We start from the raw sequence: 20,247 nt of genomic DNA on the forward strand, positions 1-20,247 counted from the left end.
GAACTTTTGTAACCTTTTCCATTATGAAAGAATGAAAGAATGAAATATCCCATTTGCTTTACTTTGAGTTATCCATTTACATCTAACTGTCTCAAAAGGGTCCAACACTTCTTCCAATGTTTAAATTTCATTAATGTAACAGTCACTAACATCCCACAAAGTTGGGTGATATCTCTTTAAAAACTTAGCATTAACTGGATGTCTTTGCAAGTTTCATTCTAAATCTGCCAAGTAGTACCCTTCTCTGTCTAATACTTGGTTGATAATGAAAGGACCTTCCCAAGTGGGACTCTACTTCCCAAAATCTCTACCTTGAGCTCCTAAGGGTAAAACTGCCTTCCATACCAACTTTCATTCCTTGAAGGTTTTCAATTTCACTTTCTTGTTGTATGTTTGGGCAACAGCCCTGTTTCCTTCTTCGATCTTGTTCAAGGCTTCAATTCAGGCTACATCCAAATCTTCAATCCCTTGACATATGGCCTGAATGTATTTCTCACCATGTAGACCAAACTAGTTTTGAAGCCTTATAAAACTTACATTGATTTCCATAGGGAGTACATCATCTTGCTCGAAGGTTAAGGCATAAGGTGTGGTCCCATTTCCTACTCTCTTTGAGGTTTTATAAGCCTAAATAGTATCTCCCAACTTCTCATGCCATCTCTCTGGACTATCTCTGCCACCATTCTCTTAATAATATTCACCAAGATCTTATTACTAGCTTCTGCTTGACCATTTGATTGGGGATAATAGGGGCTAGACTGGATCATCTTAATCTTGAACTTGTTTACAAATTCCTCCACTTCTTTCGAGATAAAAGATGGCATTCAGTTTATAACAATTGTCTCGGGAACCCTATATCTATTTAAGATCTTGGTTTGAATTCAGAACAACTGAAGTGATAGTCTTCACAGCTGAAGCTTCTACCTACTTGGTAAAGTAGTCAGTTGCCATAATTATGAAGGTGTTCCCTTTGCTGGAAGCTAGATAAATTTGCCCAATGAAGTCCATTGCCCACCCTTTGAAAGGTCATGGCTTCACTACTGGATTTAAGGGTACTGAGGGTTAATGTTGGAGAGGTCCGTGTCTTTGACATTCTTCACATCCTCTAGCATAAGCTTTACAATTTTTTTCCATGTCGAGCCAAAAGTAACCATACCTCCTTAATAACCATCTCATCTTAGTTCCAGCTTGATATGTTCCACAGTTGCTTTCATGCACTTCAGCCATTACCTTCATTGACACTTCTAGGCCTAAACATTTCAACAGAAGTCCATATGGAGTCTTTCTTAGCAAAGTTCTGTCCCACACGACAAACTTAGTTGCTTGCTGCCTAATCTTCTTACTTCTGAGAGAAGAATGGTCTTTCAAGTATTAAGTGATGTGTGTTCTCCAGTCTTCTAGCTCAGGTTCTTTGGTCATTATATCTAAGCTAAACCCTCTCTTAAAGATAGAAGGGAGATTTCTTCTTTGTACCTTCACATTCACTTCGAACTTTCTTTCTTAAATTTGTGCTCCAAAAGTCAATTACGCCATCTCATTGGCAATTAAATTTGTTTCTCTGGGAACTTGTAATCTTCATTCAACTGGTTAATCACCAACTTTGAATCACCAAACAACTCAACTTCAGTTGCCCCCAACTCTATCAAGATTTCCAAGCCAATGATCAATGCCTTGTACTCTACCCTGTTATTGGTAGTATCTTGGTAATCCAAAAGGAATGAATAACAATGTTGAATTCGTGTTGGATCAGTGATGACAATCTCAGCTCCAGCAGCATGTTCAGTGCAAGACCCATAACCTCCAAGGAATGATCCATAAGCTAGTTATTTTCCTTACTTGCTGAATCCACTCTTACTTCCCCAAGTGATCCTTAATAGGTGGAATCTAAAGGCTGGCCACTTCCAAAGTTCCTGTGATGTTAACAAGCTTTTCTTGGTGCTCGAATAAAAAGTTTGTAATTGCTTGTACCTTTATTGCTCTTTGAGGCACATACTGAAAACTAAACTTTGACAGTGCTAGAATCCACTTCCCAATTCTTTCAGTTAGCATTGGTTTAGACAACATGTATTTGATTACTTCAGTCTTGGCAATGATATGGATGTGGCAAGGCAACATGTAATGTCTTAACTTGCAGGCAGTGAAGTACAAAGCCAAACATAGCTTCTCAATTAGGGTATATCTTATTTCTACCTCAGTAAGGATCCTACTAAGGTAGTATATTGCTTGTTCCTTCCCTCATTCATTGTTTTGAGCCAATAAGCTTCCTATTGACTTCTCAGATACAAAAATATAGAGCTTCAAATGTCTCCTTCTCTGAGAGGGCATTAGTACTGATGGAGAGGCTAGACAAGCTTTTGATATTCCCCAACAACCTTTGTAGTTGCACTTTGTTAGTAAGAGAAGGTAACTCCATTATAGCCCAGGCTTTGTCCTTGTCTATCTCCACTCCTCATTGATGCACTAAGAATCCTAGAAAGTTACCCTATCTAACCCCAAAGGCACATTTCTTAGGGTTCATCTTCAACTTGTGGGTCTTCATTCTCACTAAGGCTTGTTTGAGGTCTTCCAAGTGTTGCACCTCAGTTTTAGACTTTACCACAATTTCATCAATGTATACGTCCATGGTATGCCCGATTAAATCATGAAAAATGGCGTTCATTGTTCTCTGATAGGTAACACTCATATTTTTCAGCTCGATTAGCATGACTATATATTCATATACTCCTACATGTCCTGGGCACCTAAAGGATGTCTTATGTATATCTTCTTTAGCCATTTTTATTTGATTATATCCAACATTTCCATCTATGAAGGATAGAACTTTAAGTTTTGCAACTGCATCTATGGATAGATCAGCCATGGGCATAAGGTATTCATCTTTAGGTGTGGCTTCATTAATGTTTTTATAGTCAAAACAACACCAGATGGCATTAGTTACAGCTTTTAATATAGGTACAATGTTGTTGGCCAATCATTCAACATACTTTGCAAGCCTAATAAATCCTACCTTCACTAGCCTCTCGATCTCTTCCTTGACTTTCTCTTTTATTTTCTTCGTCATTCTCCTTAGTGTTTGCTTCACAGGTTTGTACCCTTCCTTGATAGGTATTATGTGCTCTACTAAACTGGGGTCCAATCTAGGTATCTCTATGTAATGCCATGCACAGCAATCTTTGAATTCATGCAAAAGGTCTACTATCTTTACCCGATCCCCAGCTTCTAACAAGCCAGTAAGTTGTATTGGCCTTGGATCTTCCTTAGTCCCCAAATTAATGGTTTCCAAGGGGTCTTGTACTTCTGGTGCTGGTTTATCAGGCTCTATAGAGAAAAACTCAACTGATTTTGGACCTTCAGGCACATCATCTGGCCAATCCAAGTCATATATACATTTAGCCATGTGAATGACTGCTTTTACTTCTTCTCCCAAAAACTTTTCTTCTTCTCTGTCCTTGGTGCTTGAAGTTATTCCTTTCCACTCTACCATCTCTTTGGCTAAGCACTCATTATCTTTTCTTCTTTCTCTCTCATACACCAACAATCTCTTGATTAAAGACTTGACTGCAATCACTTGGTCCTTCCTCTTTTGTTCTGATATCATTGGTGTTGGTGGGCTAGGACAATGTGAGGTCTATCCCATTCCTTCTTGGTAAGAGACAATCCTGTTCTAGGAGCTTCTGGGTTGTCACCTTAGTAGGGTGGTCGTTCTTATCAGCTCATAGCCATTGTAAGATCCCAACACCAGGATTGTAAAAGTTTGCTTCTGCAACATTGGCTGCAGGAAGAAATGGTCATGACTTAGCCTCCACAATCTCTTAAAATCCTGGCTCATCAGCTCTAGCCTTGTGGTATACAACAACTTGTTGATGTAAAGTAGATGGTATTGATAGACTTTGGTGAATCCAATTTCTCCCAAACAAGGCTTCATAGGTAGAGCTGATGTCCACCACAAAGAAAGCCAACATGATTTGCTTGGACCCCAAGTCTACCTCCAAGGGCAATATCCCATATGTTCTAGTGATGGCCCTAGAGAAACTAGAAACTGTTCGATCAGTAAGAATAAGACATTCCTTACTTCAGCATAACCTCTTCATTTGTTTGAGTGGGAGAACGTAAACCACTGCTCCTCTATCTATCAACACCCGCTTAAAAGGTACTCCCTCCAAATGAGCAGTCATCTATATAGGCTTGAGATGGTTTGCCAGACTTGGTCTACTGAACACAATTTGGTCAGAATATACCATCTCGGGCTCCTTTCGTGGAAGTTCAGGCAAGTGTACCATGCTTAATCCTCATTTCCCAGCTTCCTTAATGTTAACAAGTGCCATCATTGGTTCTGGTACCAAATAATCACCTTTCATTGTAGCTGACTGATCTGGTTCGGCACAAAACATGGCTGATAAAACATAAGCAATGTTTACATGGAAGTTGATAGGCACAGGTACTTCTTTTTCTTTCTTTCCTCCAATTTAATACACAAATTGATACATCCATGCCTATGCATCATTTGTCAACATCAATTCGAGCACCTTCTCTTCTCTGGCTACACCAAAGTTATGTAACTCCCTTGGGATTTCGCAGAGAGTATCTACCAATAAAGGTGAAGGTAACCCTCTATTAGGGGAGATAGTCCTAAAACAGATAGGTTATTGACTTCAACTTGGTGTAGGCATCATCACTACACTCTCTCTTCTCAGGATTCTGTATTTCCCTGGATGAAGGTTCTGAGGCACATGATCTCCTTCACCCTCAGCTTTACTATTGGCTTTTTCTATTTCTTTCTTACTTTTCCACTGAAGTTGTTTCCTTCCCCCTTAAGGAACCTTCTCGAACTTGACATTCTCAGAGGCTTCTGATATGGTAGGGATTTTCAATAAGTTCATGTGAGCTTTGTGTTGTCTATGAACCTTCCTTATCATGGATTCCCCTCATCTCTTTAATAGGTCTCCCATCTTTCCCAACTATATACCATTTTCGACCAAGTCGAGCTGAATCTTTCTTAGTGACTAGGGAAATTGGCTTCATTGTTCTCTCTCACTATCCTTGCTTTATACTGCCATGATAACTTGTCTGGGGAAGTTTCACATCCATCCATCTTGGCATCTTTGCTTTTTTATCCTCAACTTGTTCAAAGGCTTCATAGTTTCTGAACACCTCCGATAAGCCTTTTGGTTCTAAATCTGCACCTAACCTCTAAAACACATTCTTGGAGGTTTCTTTCTCAGATGCCCAAATGGCACTTTTGCGGGCATCATGTTCTTCCATTTCTCTTTTTTTGGCTAGCTTTTGGTCAATAACGGCACCAAATGTTGTCACCTCGAGCTCACACTCACATTGGCATTTGCTTCATAACATCACTCCCTTGATCATAGCTGCTTGGGGTCTGTTGGGCAATTTTCTAACACCTTCTGATGGCTTAATAGCTTGCCTTCTTTTGCCCTTCTCTTCCCAGGTAGCCTTTTCTTTCCTTTTTTTCAACCCAGTTAAGGTTGATCATGTTGATTGGGGCTTCTGGGAATGGATTTATGTCAATCATCATATTAGGCTGAGGTTTTTCTAGCAGCGCTTTCCCTTTCATTATGAGGTCCTAAATCCAATCTCTGAACCGCACACTATTAGTTATAAAGTGGTTAAAGATGTATTGAAGCTTGTAGTACTTTTTCCCTCTTAACTTTTCTGGTTTAGGCATCTTTTTGGTGTTGTCGGGCAAAATTACTCTAGCTCTCACTAACTCTTCATAGATTCCTACTACCTTGGTCAAATCAAAGGAATAAGTCTACTATTGTGGGGGTTTCATAGGTACAAAACCTTAATCATTCATCACAATCTTCAGGTCTTTGACAGGTTGGACCAATCCCTTCACCATTAACAGTTTGAAAGGAATGGTCATCTTTGTTGTACACAACTCAATTCCTTCTCCTACACTGCTTTCATTATCTCCTAGTTCTAGACCTTCAAACTACAACTGGTGTATTGGGCTTTGCTCTTGTAGAAATGAGGCACTTTGGACGAGTGTTTCACCTGCTGTTCTTTTGTTAACAACTTCTTATACTTAGTAGTTGCAATCACCAAATCCTGAAGCTCATTAAACTGCACATCATAAAACTTTTTCCTTAAAGGTAGCCTTAGAGCCTTCTGGGCAATGACTATGAGTTGAGCATGCTTAATTGGAAACTAGCACGTCATCCTTATCCTTCTAAACCTCATCATGAAGTCATTTGTAGACTCTTGTTCATACTGTTTCACCTCCACCAAATCATTTATGGTCATCTCGGGCTCGACCCTATAGAATTGCTCATGGAAGGCAATCTCCATTTGCCCCCAATTGGTAATGGAATTAGGGGGTAATAGAGAGTACCACTGAGATGCCAAGCCTACCAATGAATTCCCAAATAATCTTAACTTGTAGTTAGGGTTGTCTTCAAATGTTACACAGTGGTTGGAAAAACTTGAAGGTATTGTATTTGGAAGACACATTACAGCCATCTCCACTGAAGGTTGGGAATGTGGGCATCTTGAAGTTAAGGGGAAAAGGGTTATGCTCATCAGTGTACTCAGGGTAGAGCTTCTGGTATGTTATTCTGAATATCGGGCGAGCCTGTGGTTGAGCATTCTCGACCACCATCCTTCTTAGTTCGGCCAACTCATTTCTAAGTTGCTGGTTAGCTATATTGTTGTGTGGGGTATAAGGAGGTCCCCACTTCGGGCTATGCTTATTGCCTGAGAAAGCCTCATTCTATTGCTCTAGCTATCTTCACCTAGCTTCTCCTCCTCTATTAGCCAACGATGATGGCCTATAAGGGAGGGGTTTACATGCAGTTATGGGCAAACTCTTTCCACTAGTATCTCACACTTGCTTAGTCATCCCAAACTTCCTTTCTTCTAACCCGATCTGTCCCCTACCATCTATTGGGAATAATAGAGGGTCGGGTAAACCTATTTCCTAGATCTCTTCTTTCTCTAGTCAACTAGCCCAAATTTTCTCCTTCGTCTTCCCTTTATCCTTCTTTTCCTCGAGTAAGGGAAATAAAGAGATCACTGGTTCCTTCTCAGGGCTTGCTTCCATGATCACCTCCCTGGCATAACCATTTCTTGGTGTGGAGTACTATAACTCCAACTTTTTCTGCAGAGTTTCTGTTAAGGAACAGAGTTTGGTGACCTCTCATCTGGTTTCCAGAGTGATATTTTCCATATTCTCAACACTTGCACCATAGTAGCTTGCAAGTCTTCATTCGTAACTTTTTCGCCCGACTTTTTAGAAGAAGTTAGGCTCTCCAGAATAGCAGGACCTCATAGGGGGGAAATTTTTTCGAGTAATCTGTCATATCTGATCTTTTTGGACAATAGGGTTGCCCGTACTCTATTTTCCACCTAAAATTCACTCCTTCCTTTTTCTTCTTAGCATACAAGACTACCAGGATCCCACCAAGCATGTCAAAACTATGTTCGGGCAGGATTTCCCTAACACAGCTCGCAAGGAGATGGCACTTTGTTGGTTGTCAGACAAGTTATTGTTGCTTGGTGTATTGCAAGAAGAGTTTACAGTTAGTTGGAAAGGTGCCTTTGTATGGCCTTTGGTGTAGGCCTTGAGGCTCACAATCAAACTAACAAGGATCTGAGCGTGCCACTGTTATCTTAGTATAACAGATTGTTACTAAGTGTGAGTTAAGTTGATTGCTCACGCCTTAAGTTACTCAAACTTCTTGTTTATCAAAGGATTATCACAAATGGGTTAAGTCTGCATTAAGTTCTTTTTCTTGCCTTGTAAACAAGGACTTTTAGTTCATAATCTTATATGTCCAAAACGAAGGGAGTTCAATGCCCTTTCAACCATTTTCTCGATCAAAGTTTACTTTAGTGAAAACTAGTTTTGTTAACTTCTTTGGATTCAGTTGCAAATGAAGCTTTTAACCTATAAAGTAGTTGAAAATGACTTAAATCCATAAGGGAACATGCATTGAACCATAGATCTACTACATATAAGTACAAACAAAAAAGTCTCGAGCAAGATTGAACTTCTTACAGCCATTTCTCTTTGTGTTTACAGAGGTTTGTAAACTAAGGAAGATGGAAAGTAAATAGGTTTTACACAAGGGAACCGATACTACAACACTAAGGGAAGGTAGCAGAGCTTTTACACTAGACAAAAGACGGCTTTTACTAAGGGAACTATAGCTAAAAGGACTAAATCTGGACAAGTTTCAGCTTTTTTGGTTACGAACTGGCTTGAGAGCAGAATTTGTATGTCTTTTGATTGGTTGGTTGAGTGTCTTTGTCTCCGGTATCCCTTTCTCCTTTTATAGACAATTTGGCCTGACCCTTCTTGCCTTGCCTTTAACTGATATCTTTTGGAGGGCAGTGAGTCATCCCTTATTTACTTGCCATGCCCTTGAAAAGTGTTTTTTGGCTGGTGGTGAGTTGGTCTCTGTCACTCATCACTTCAATCATAGGCATATGACCTATGCTACGACTGATATGGCTTCCCATTGCTTCAAGCCTGTCAACTAGGCTTCAGGCAAGTTTGATTTGTTTTGGTGCCTTTGGGCTTTCACTAACACAAAGCCCAATGTTAAATATTAACCTAAATAGGATCAATTCATTTTAGTCGTTCATCGTACATTGTGCGGCTAGCTTTCGTTAGGTACTGTTTCTGTTCAATTTAAAATAAAATTTTCAAAATGATTTCTGACTGCAAGATGACTAACGAACGGATAGGATGAAATAATCCCTATGATCCCCACAAAGAGGATTCGGATAGGATCCTATTCTCTTTGAGTTGAGAATGTTGAGACTTGGATTATGGGTAATCGTAAATAATATGAAGTTTAGCGAGAGAAGCAGCAGTAGATGCAGCAGCAGATAGTAACATGGATTAAGTTGCAGAGAGGTCTAGGGGTTTGATAGACAGAAAGACACAGTTTGACCATGGCCCAAACGACGAATGAATAAACAAACAAACAAACAAACAGAGAGCAAATGAAGTGAGGACAATATGGCGAGCCAAACTTATTGATAACTTATAGGCACTACAGTTACTACACATGAAAAAATCTTGCAAAATATATCCCCAAGACCTGAGTGAAGTGTTAACCATTTCCCACCAGGTAAAACTTATAACTAGCGAAACATTGGATTTGTTGAATGTTTCGTATATTTAGAAATTTGGACATGCAGTATCCAAAGTTCACCATGTGTAGTCCGATGGATATTAGAAAACATTAAAACATACTCCAAAAGAAAAAATATATTAATCGGAGAAATATTTGCATACCATTAGCATATACCATATCCGTCTAAAAATAATAACACTTCATTGTTGGTCTTATAACCTAAAAGGGACATTCTATACACTCGTCGTACGCAACAATTTTTCGATTTAAAATCTCGAAGTCGTACAATGGATTGTAAACAGATAAATATAATACCTAATTCAGAACAAAATCTTTGGTTTTCCACTTTAATCCGAATTCCCACAATAGTAGTTTTCTAGACTGGAGGAATTACTGTATGCCCTGCTCTTGAAGGCTTGATTTGAAAGAATCTTCCGCTTGAAAATGATCTCTTCATTGCAACTGGACTCATAACACAATGCAGGAGTACTCCTTTTGTATGGCTAGATTTTCCAGCTCCTCCAGCAGACCGTTTCGAAGGACCAGCAACATCATCTGAGCCTCCCACATGATCTACATCATTGTCCTCTTCATCGTACTCCTCATTCATGCGAATAATATCTGCGACTAAAACACGGTTCCCACGTGAATCGTCCATGGAAACCGACCTTCTAACTACTTGATGATATTCCTCATGGTCTCCTCCAATCTCAATGATGGTACTCTCTCTCCCTTCTGCATTTCCCAAATCACTAAAAGCCCGTACCGATGATGTCTTCGGAATAACTTGATCTCCATGAATTACGTCCACGTTTTGAGAAGAACCCCTTTCTGAATCTTGTGCCGTTACCGCATTTTCATTTGCTCCTTGGCTTTCAGCAAATGATGACGTATCGTGATCGGTTAATCGAGGACTTTCAGATACTGCATTGGGAGGCAATTGAAAAGCATTTGCAGAAACAGAAACTACGTTAGCGCGACACAAAGGGCAATTGGAGTGAGATTTAAGCCATGTATCAATGCAAGGGAGATGGAAAGCATGATTGCATTTAGGCAACAGCCTCAGGCTCTCATCTTCTTCAAACTCACTCAAACAAACCGAACAATCTGTTCCTTCAACCAATCCATCTCCCTTCTCGTACTTAAAAACTGTTAATGACTTGATCAAAGCCTCATCTAAGCCAGCCGTTGCTACATGCCACGGCTCATGGATCGATGGGTTGTAAGTGTCATCGAGCTCCTCATTCGGGCCATGACTTTCTCTTCTTGCTCTCCTCTGGTCCTCGTTGCCACAGTACTTGGAGATTACAGCGTAGTAGCTCACAAGAAGAAAGGCACTGACCAAAATGCCAACAATTGCAATAACAAGAGGAGAGAAATTTGGAGACGATGATGATGAATCGTCTCGAGGAAACTCAAGGGCAGGTGGGGGTGGTATTGTGATGTAACACCACTGTGGGCAATACAAACTACAAAAGCCTTGAGAACAATCTTTTGTGTTCATATATGGTATCCAAGTTTTAGGGCTGCCTTGAGACCCCATCTCTAATCTGAATTCTAAAACCCACCCACCCAAGCACCCAATACTCACATTCTCAATATCATATTTTTCTTGCTTCGCAAGCAAAACCTGTTTTTCGACTCTTGGGGCAAATAATTCAATACTATATGCCCTAGAGATCAACACAAAGATTAAAAGACAAAGATGTTGACGAAAAAAATGAATTGAGGCTAAAACAGTTGCGCGACAATTAATATAGCTGAGGTGCTAAATTTAGTACTGCAGAGTTGAGGGAATTGGCTATTGAAATGACTAAAAGTTGTTCAGAGTGCCGTAAAAGTTTGGGTGTGGACCTTAGCGTTGGAGATGGTCTAATCAGCAACTCAGAAGAAGGACATTAGAACAGAAGACCAAAAAGGGTTCACCTGAAGATTGTTAATTAGATTGGATGGGTTGGGGATTTTTCTTGCTAGCAATGAGCACACACTGAACTTGTAGAGATTCTGAAGAGCTGTCAATGCAGGAACAGCAAGTTTGTGCAATTTAAATTTGTTTGCAGAGACAAGATGGGTTGGGACTTGTGGGAGAAAAAAAAGCAGCTTACTTGGAAAGCAAAAGCAGATATATTTGACTACAAGATGAGGTGTGTTGTGTTTTCTGCTTTTCCTTTTTTATTTCTTTTTCTTTGTTCATTCTCTTTTTCATTTTTCTTTTTTTTTTTTTTTTTTTTTTCTATCTTTTTGGGAGGTAGTGTTGTTGACTAACGTGCTGGTGTTGGTTGGGAGTTTGATTTAATGAATGCCTGCCTTTAGTTGTCCGAAGAAAAGACTAATACAGTTGCAAGTGAACATACGTCTCAAGGTGCTCTGCTTTAGACGAGGAACCTCTCTGTATCCTATTTGTGAGGATCCTACATTGTGCGATTAGCTTTCGTTAGAAATATTTGTATTGAATTTTAAATAATAAAAAATTAAAATAATTTATGATCACATGATGTACGATGAACGGAGATAATGATGCAGTAACCAAAGCTCTCATGCATGTATTGGAATCTCTCAAGAGTCTCACGCATATTGGATTCATCAAATATATTTAATTGAGTTTTAGAACAACACAAATAATTAAGCAGTCATATAAGAACATTTTAAATATTTTTGGGTAGAGCAAAAGTCCAATTCAGACTAGAGTTTCATTGTGTTGTATTCCTTATAAATATATGTATTAAACCCTTGAGAAAGGAGACTAGAATGAATTAAAATATTATTTGCCTTGAGCATTTGAAAAGCGTGATTTCTCCTTCTAAAATCAAGCATTTGACTTGGTCGTGTGAGAGAATCCATGATTAGCGACGTGAGCGAGCTCCGTTGCCTCTGGTTGAGCAAATCCCAATCCCTCGTCTCCTCGAGAACATTTTGTCCTGCATCAACTGGCATCAGAGCAGGCTTTCCGCTGCATTAGAAGATCATGGCTGATATTTTTCATCCATTTGAACATCAAATAATTTGAAGAGATTAGCTTGGTTGATTGGAATTCTCCACCAGTTTATGACAAGTATGTTGATGACGACATGGAAGAGATTAAGAGGATGCATCGACATCTCACCAATCAAATTTCTCGCATCGAAAATCAACGATGAGGCGTTGTGGCTTCCGAAGGGGAGGGAGGCATTTGTTTGCAATGTGTTAACCTTTTTCATGATAACGCTATGTGGTTTGAATCAACTGAAGAAGGAGATTTTTGTTCAGCATTTTACCATGAAGTGGCACAAGATAAGGTTAGTTTGGATTATCTTAGTTCACATTATGGGTGTGAAAATATTGAGGCTTCATCTTTAATTCATTTGAGTATGCCTCCCTTATTTGATCGTTGCTTGAGTAATTGTGAAATTTATGATGGTTTTAACTTGAGTAATAACAAAAGTTTCGGTGGAAGAGAAGAAGGGTTTTCATCTCTCAAATCTTTGAAGGAAGTCGGTGACGTTGCTGAGTGGGAGATATCAAATTCCAAGATATTGTTGATATGAAGGAAGATGCTATTTATGAATACGTTCATTTTATTGGTTTTGATATTTTTAATTGGAAGGCTTCTCAAGTTTTAGTCGATTTAGTCAATCAAATGAAGATTGATATCAGTTGGATTGCAAGATTTTTCATAGAGCATGAATTTAGCACTTCAAGAAAAAGAAAATATTCCAAGTACTTATTTGCGTGGAACGGTAAAAATCAATTTCAAGATTATAACGGAGTCAACAAATATTTAAACTCGAGGACAAGTTTCTTCAGAGAAGAGGAGAATGATGCAGTAACCAAAGCTCTCATGCATGTATTAGAATCTACCAAGAGTCTCGTGCGTATTGGATCTATCAAATATATGTAATTGAGTTTTAGAGCAACACAAATAATTAAGTAGTCATATAAGAACATTTTAAATTTTGGGTAGAGCAAAAGTCCAATTCGGACTAAAGTTTCATTGTGTTGTATTCCTTATAAATATATGTATTAAACCCTTGAGAAATGAGACTGGAATGAATTAAAATATTATTTGCCTTGAGCATTTGAAGAGAGTGATTTCTTCTTCTAAAATCAAGCATTTGGCTTGGTCGTGTGAGAGAATCTACGATTAGCGATGTGAGCGAGTTTCGTTGCCCCTGGTTGAGTGAATCCTAGGTCATCTATCCCACATCTCCTTGAGAACGTTTTGTCCTGCATCAGAGAATGTAAGGATCCCTAGGACTAGGATCCTCACACAGAGAATTCGAATGGGATCCAAATCCCTCTACTCTACTCTCTTCCATTAAATTGGTGAAAGAGGCATTCTTCCTATAAACTAAAACTAGAGCCACCATGATGGGTGTACCAAACTTTCAAGAGCATTTTTTGCAAGTAATCCACACAACTAAGTTTCTCTATAGAAGTCTACATTCACAAAAGCCTAAATTTGGAGAACAAACTTTCGTGTCACGGTTGCATATCACCACCGTGCCGCTCTCTTTATTCTGCGTAAGCCACGTAAAGATAGAGTGTTGTCTTGTGAGGAGAGGGAGAGGGAGAGCAACACAATGGGGATATGCAGGCAAGTTTTTCTACAAGATTTGTGACAAACATTGATTAGTCTCTACTTTAGACTAAAGAGAACATATGAGTCAATGATGACACAGCCTTTCTATGTTGGATAAATAAAGAAAAGAAAAAGGGAGAATATAATGTTTGAAAGAATATCTCAAAGAGGAATATTTATGTTCTATCTTCATGGTTCTCTTTCTGATCATGCAATGTTGCACAATGATTCAAACCATCTATCTTCTAAGTCATCGTTTGAAAATCAACTCTGTCAAAAAATTAACCAAATCCAATATATTTTGGTCATTTAACAATTATCCAATAAAGAGACGAACCATTTTTATTCAGTTAACACCAGGAGGTGCAACATTGCGGAATAAAAATAGTCAAGAAGGTTGAACAAGAACGTTTGACTGAGAAGCACAATTTCTGATTTGATTAATTTTTTTGCAGAGTTTATCTTTAAAGGGTGGACTAGAAAGTACATGGTTCTCATCATGGTTGAACATTTTGGAATAAAAAGGAGAACCAATAATATAAAACAAGAAGTCCAACTGAGAAGATTGAGAGCATCCCCCTATAGCTCCATTTTCTCTTCAAAATCCACAAAAGTGAAAATGCGGGTCTCAAGAAAAGGGGGCCTCAGATTCCTCTTGAGATGAGCATATATTCGCTTAAAGAGTGTTGTAGGGACCAACATTTGTTCCCAACAAATTAACTGTTGAACAAATCACAGTCCCCTAAAAAAAGAGAAGAAATCATGATTCTAATATTCCTAAAACCCAAAATATTGTTGGTCAAGAAAATTAGTAAAGTGAGTCGAAAACTAAAGGAAATGTGCTATTGTATTAAAAAGAAGGGAATAGGATCCTATCGGGATCCTCACTTCATCGTGTCCGTTCATTTGTCATCTTGAAGTAAAAAATCATTTTGAATTTTTTTATTTAAAATTGAACACAAACAGTATAAAACGAAAACTGACCGTATGATGTACAATGAACGGACATGATGAAGTGATCCCCATATTCTTTACAAAGAGGATCCGAAGAGGATCCTCATCCAAAAAGAAGCTGTCTTGTGTCAGGAGCCTTAAGACCTAAGGAAGACTTGTCTCTCTACCAAACTTCCTCCAACATTGGCAAACTTTTGCTTTCTCTAAACTGAATATTTTCCATGTGAAGGTAGAGTAAAAACCTTAATAAGAGGTTTGACATTAAGTTACGGTACCATGAGACAATTTCGAAGCTATCTTTCGTCACGAAGAACGACTGGATTTTCCCTCTGCTAAACACCTTCCCTTAAACTTTGGACCGCCTCTTTTCCAAAGTCACGCCAACCCTAGATTCATCTTAGCCTATAAACAATTTGTACCATTTTTTACAGATATAAATCTAAATTTAGAGAACCTAGCAATGAGGACATCCTCAAAAGTGATTCCAGTATCAGAAGAGAAAAAAAAAGTGACTGTTGGAGCGAATCAAAGAACCCTCGACCTATCATATAACCCTCTCTAACCACTTGAGCTTACCCCAAGAGCTTAATCCCCTTCATGTGGTCCAGTTTCCCAAACCAACACAAATCTGTTAAAGTGAATTTGGTTCCAATCAACTAATAGAAAGAAATGCTGCAAGAAAAATAGTGGCACAAAAGAAAAGGAAAGAAAGCATACAGAATGAAATTTGACATGCTTTTGATAGAATTTTGATGATTCTAATGTGTAAAGAAAAACTAAAATGTAAAATGCCAAGATTTGAGATGTGTAACAAGATACCGATCTTCGACACAATAACGTTAACAATTACCTTATACTCAGCTCCTTTCTCAGCAAACAAGAAACTACACACTTGGATGTGCATGTTCAAGTGTACACACATGTAATACATGTAAAACACAATAGAGAAACAGTCTTACCTACAAGCTTTTTTGGAGCCTGGGTCTATACAGTAGATGCATTTTACGCTTAGTAAACCAGTGGCTTGCGATGACTCTGAATTCATTGTTCATCGCCATAGATACAACCCCTGATATCACATCTCCAAGAAAATAGAACAAAGTAATATGTACTTGTACATTTATGAGTTTAATCTATTAGGGATCTTTCTTCTTCTTTAGAACCCAAATTCCTTCCTTTTCCAAAGAACCATGGTGAGCCCATAATGCGTAACTTAATAAACCCGAATGTAAACCAAGTACCTGACAGTCTATGATATATCTGCTCCTTCCACCTTTTCCTCCATTACCATATTGTAAGTGATAAACAATTTTATCAGAATGCTTGATCAGTTTTACTCAATACCTCAATCGAAGAAATAACTTATTATGCATTAACGACCCTATGGGAGAAAAAAAGCAAGAAAGAAATTGAGGTAAAGACAAGTACTACATATTGTTATAGACAATGTCTAATGCAAAAGTAAGTCCAGAACTCCTCTTTAGAAGTGCTTACCTTAGAAAAGTCCCATGAATCAATCAATTAGTTTACTGTATTCACTTCGTATTGGATATGAGCTATTTTTAAGCAAAAGCAATCTACGTTTCTTCATTTCCAAGTAGATACTGCATAACAATCAAGATCAATTGCAGTAGACCAACTTAACAAGTAACTTAAAGGTTCAAAATGAACCCCTTCAATATATGATCAACTGTGACTTGAAAAGAAAGCATCAACTAATCTATACTAAGCTATGCTCCTGCCTTCATACAGCTACGATTGGATTATGCTGTAGCCCATTTCAGTGCTCATCAACCCTGCAGCCTCCGACTACTTTTTTCATCAAATAAACCCTCAAGAAGGAAACACAACGAACAAAAAACTTTCTATTTGTAAAATCTGAAGGTCTACCTCCTGCCCAAACAAGATAAAAAACACAGCACACGGACACCCATGTGTCCATACCCAAACATTCCAGTATGCAAAGGCATCAAGCATAATTTTTAGGTGATCCACAACACTTAAGTACTAATCAAAACCTTGGCTTAGACTCTAAAGAAGCTGTCCCAAGAAAGAATCGACTTTGTTATACATACAATTAGCATCCGTCCAGAAAAATGTCTGAAGATATATGTTGAAAGAAAAGAGAAATATGTTGGAAACTTATCCCTAAACCCTAAAACGTAATATTAAATTGTATTCTGTCAAGAGGCTTTCATTGAGTAATCACAAAGTTTAAATAATTACTCTCTCTCTATGTGGTAGAAATGCTAAAATGAAAGGAGACAACAATGATAAATGTACAGACAACAGGAGGACACATCCATCTCTACATGGGTGGTTGAGGTCAAAATTTCTGCTTTCCCAAGATTCCAATTATAATCTGGAATAAAAATGGATCAATTTGTTTAAAGACTGTTTGTGGACTTACGATTCTTCAGGTTGACCCTCAAACCTGTCTTCCTCTTCCTTTTGGCTTCCAAAGTCACCAATATTCTTCTCGCTAAATTTTAGATTAATTGGTCTACCCATTAACTCCTGCCAAAGAAAGTATTATGTGCCATTTTGAATGTAAGATATCAAATGTAGGAATTTCCCTTAATATTTTTATAGAAAAGTGTTATGTTAATGACGCATAATATTCGGGTTAGTAATTTTTTTTCTCTAACATATTTGATGTATACAATCAAATTATTCATTGCACTTATGTTTTGTTACTTATTATGTTACACTGTATGTAGCCTTTCCAGATATCTTCTATGAAAATGTCTCATTCAGCCAATGTAGACTACTGCTGAAATCTGAATCCGTTTACTTAAAGCCTCGCACCCAAATGCAGTGTAATTATTTCTTGTTCATCTAAAATGCTTTTCTAGTTACAGAATGCAAACTAAAACAAGCGACGATATTGAACTACATATTAATATACTGAACATATATACGGCTCCGTGGATAATTAATAAGATTCCAATTTCATTTGTCATGCTTTCAAGTATGTACCTAAGCAGATACTACCAACCCCTCTTTTTGAACCAAGAGTAAAATTCCAGCATACATTAAGTGATACAATGTTCTCTACAATAACAGCATACACCCAGAGTCCTATAGATATGTGTGTGCATCATAAATGAAAATTTCAGAGACAAAATCTCTGAGATGGCTTGATCTTACTTTCCATCCCAAATTAGACACGTAAAGCTTATAGCATGTCTCTCCAACTTGGGGATTGGGGGGGCAGTGGAGAAGGTATCTTAAATTGCTTTGTAAACTCAATTCTGATAGTCCTACCCAACATCTCCTGTATCAAATAATTCGGAAGCGAAAAAAAAGTTTCCAGATATATGAACCTGGTCATAGAATTTCATCAAGTCAATACAATTATAATCCAGCAAACGTAGAATCTCTCTAGCTAACAATAACATACAACATAAACGATAAACTCTATCTAAATAAGAACAGCTTTCCAATCTGTAACAATTGCAAACAAAAGGGAATTCCCTAGAGAAGCAATGCAGATTCTTCCATGTTTGTGCACACAGGATATGTGGGGAAATTGGTCGTCTTAATCTATGTTGATGACTTAATTATCACTGGTTACAGTGAAGAAGAAATTGCCAATCTCAAACGAGCTCTTAGACAACAGTTTGACATCAAAGATCTAGGAGTACTGAAATATTTTCTAGATATAGAAATGGCTTATTCTCATAAGGGTCTATTTCTAAACCAACGAAAGTATGTACTTGATCTACTCAAGGAAGCCAGGACGAGTGATGTCAAACCAGCCAAGTCACCTCTTGATAACAAAGCATTACTTTGTCCCATTGAACATCCAACACCTCCCCTATGAAATCTTTTAATCTTCTCCAACCAAACATCCCAAAATACAGTCATGAACCCAAAACCCCATAGCACCTTTTCCATCTATCCTCCTACGAAAGCCTCGTGCATGTCACAGAAAAGAGGCGTGCAACAAAAAATAGCTGCTAAATTAAGCAACATTGTGCCACCTCAGTAAATAGAACAGCCTGTAATTATATTCACCAGTAATTATATTTTTTCAATCTTAGTGATCATTTCCATCTCTATAAAACAAAAATATTGCGATGAAAATTTCATACAAGGTTACTTTGATACAATTCGAACCATTACCAAACTCATTTATTCAGACCACTTCAATGAATCAAAAGAAAACCAGATAAGAACAAAACACTTGAGTTCCTAAGAAACAATTAATTTCATTGTGTTGGCCACTGAACAGAAGGAGATAAACTTGTATCTATCGCACGCCATTTCAATCTAGTAAATTACCATCACCTTCCCTATCAAACCCAACAGCTCAAACTTTGTAACCATAATTCAATTGATATCGCGGTTACTTACAAAAACAACTGATTACAAGCTTAACATTCAAATTAATTAAACCCCATTTTAAATTAAGAGTAGACTTACAAACTACCAAGGCAATCATAGAATACCAGGATAACATACATGAGAGTGAAATTTATCAATGGCAGCCACAGCTTCTTCCCCGGAATCCATTGTCACAAACGCAAAGCCTCTGCTCTTCCCATTTTGTTGCTTTATAATCTGAAAAATCCAACATTTATTAACATTAAATACCCAAAATTTCAATTTTCAATAACAAAATCCACATAATTAAAGAACAAAACAAGGAGAGAATATGATCAATTGAAAATTTAAGCACCTCGACGTCTTGGACAGTCCCACATTCGCCAAAGAGGTTCTTGATATCCACCACAGTAAGAGACCATGGCAAATTCCCCACGTATAGCTTCCTCTTCTGGTTTTGCTGCTGGCTTTTCCCGCCGTTTCTTCTTCTTCTTCTTCTTTTTCTTTTACTGCTTGTTCTTCTGTAATCTCCTCCACCGCAGAGCACAGCAGCTCAAAAAGCAGCTTTCTTGTGGGGATGCGTCGGGGACCGGAAAGAGGAAAATTGACTCATTGAGGGAAATGGGAGGGTAGAATTGGAAATATGAAGTTTGAGGGGAGCGGACGGTTTGGGGGATGAGAAGAATTTGGAGGAATAACAAGGAAAAGAAGAGTAGAGGGAGGAGACACAGAGTGCGGCTTCAAATGCCGCCATTGTTTTGAATGTTGTGTGCAGAGAGAGTAGGCAGTGGACAAGGAAAGGTCCGGGGTGGGGACACTCGACACTCAATTCATATTGCATGGATTAAATACAACATCCCTTCTATCGAGTTTTTACGGTATCCCCTCTTATTTGAGAAAATACACTAACATCCGTTCAGGTTTTAATTCACCCTCACATCATCTTTCAACGAATATTCTGCTAATAAATTGACAACTTTACCTTTATAACTAAATACTTAAACTGACACACCCCGATCTAGGATGTCCATTAGGACTCCGAATTAAGCTGCTGTGTTGGCCACACCTGGAAGGTGACGAAACTATAAAGTGTATGGATGTGGAAGATGTGAATAAATTTAAACCTAAAAGTGCCTAAATACAAGAGTGCGCGGTGAGCAGGTATGAACTCATTTCACACGTAATGACAGAGCATAAGTACAGTACAGTAAAATAGGGTGAGAATTGTACCATCAATGATAATCGCCTACATCAAGATTTGCCAATAATCCTCGTCGGTACGAAAACTTTGCTACTAAC

At 38.2% G+C, this 20,247-nt stretch overlaps 2 pseudogenes across 2 annotated transcripts; both read right to left on the bottom strand.

Moving 5' to 3' along the window:
• Nucleotides 1-9,223: 9,223 nt before the first annotated feature.
• Nucleotides 9,224-11,197, bottom strand: LOC137730435 (RING-H2 finger protein ATL52 pseudogene; annotated as a pseudogene). The gene has a single exon (XR_015957573.1). The product of XR_015957573.1 is annotated as an RING-H2 finger protein ATL52 pseudogene (transcript).
• A 4,921-nt stretch (nucleotides 11,198-16,118) lies between these two features.
• On the bottom strand, nucleotides 16,119-20,247 carry LOC137732900 (uncharacterized; annotated as a pseudogene). The gene is made up of 4 exons (XR_015957607.1): nucleotides 20,179-20,247; nucleotides 19,304-20,014; nucleotides 19,087-19,185; nucleotides 16,119-17,136 (listed from the first exon to the last, which is right to left on the bottom strand). The product of XR_015957607.1 is annotated as an uncharacterized LOC137732900 (transcript).

This window comes from Pyrus communis, chromosome 16 (genome assembly GCF_041283825.1).
Source record: "Pyrus communis isolate YQ-2024b chromosome 16, ASM4128382v1, whole genome shotgun sequence".
NCBI classification, from domain to species: domain Eukaryota; kingdom Viridiplantae; phylum Streptophyta; class Magnoliopsida; order Rosales; family Rosaceae; genus Pyrus; species Pyrus communis.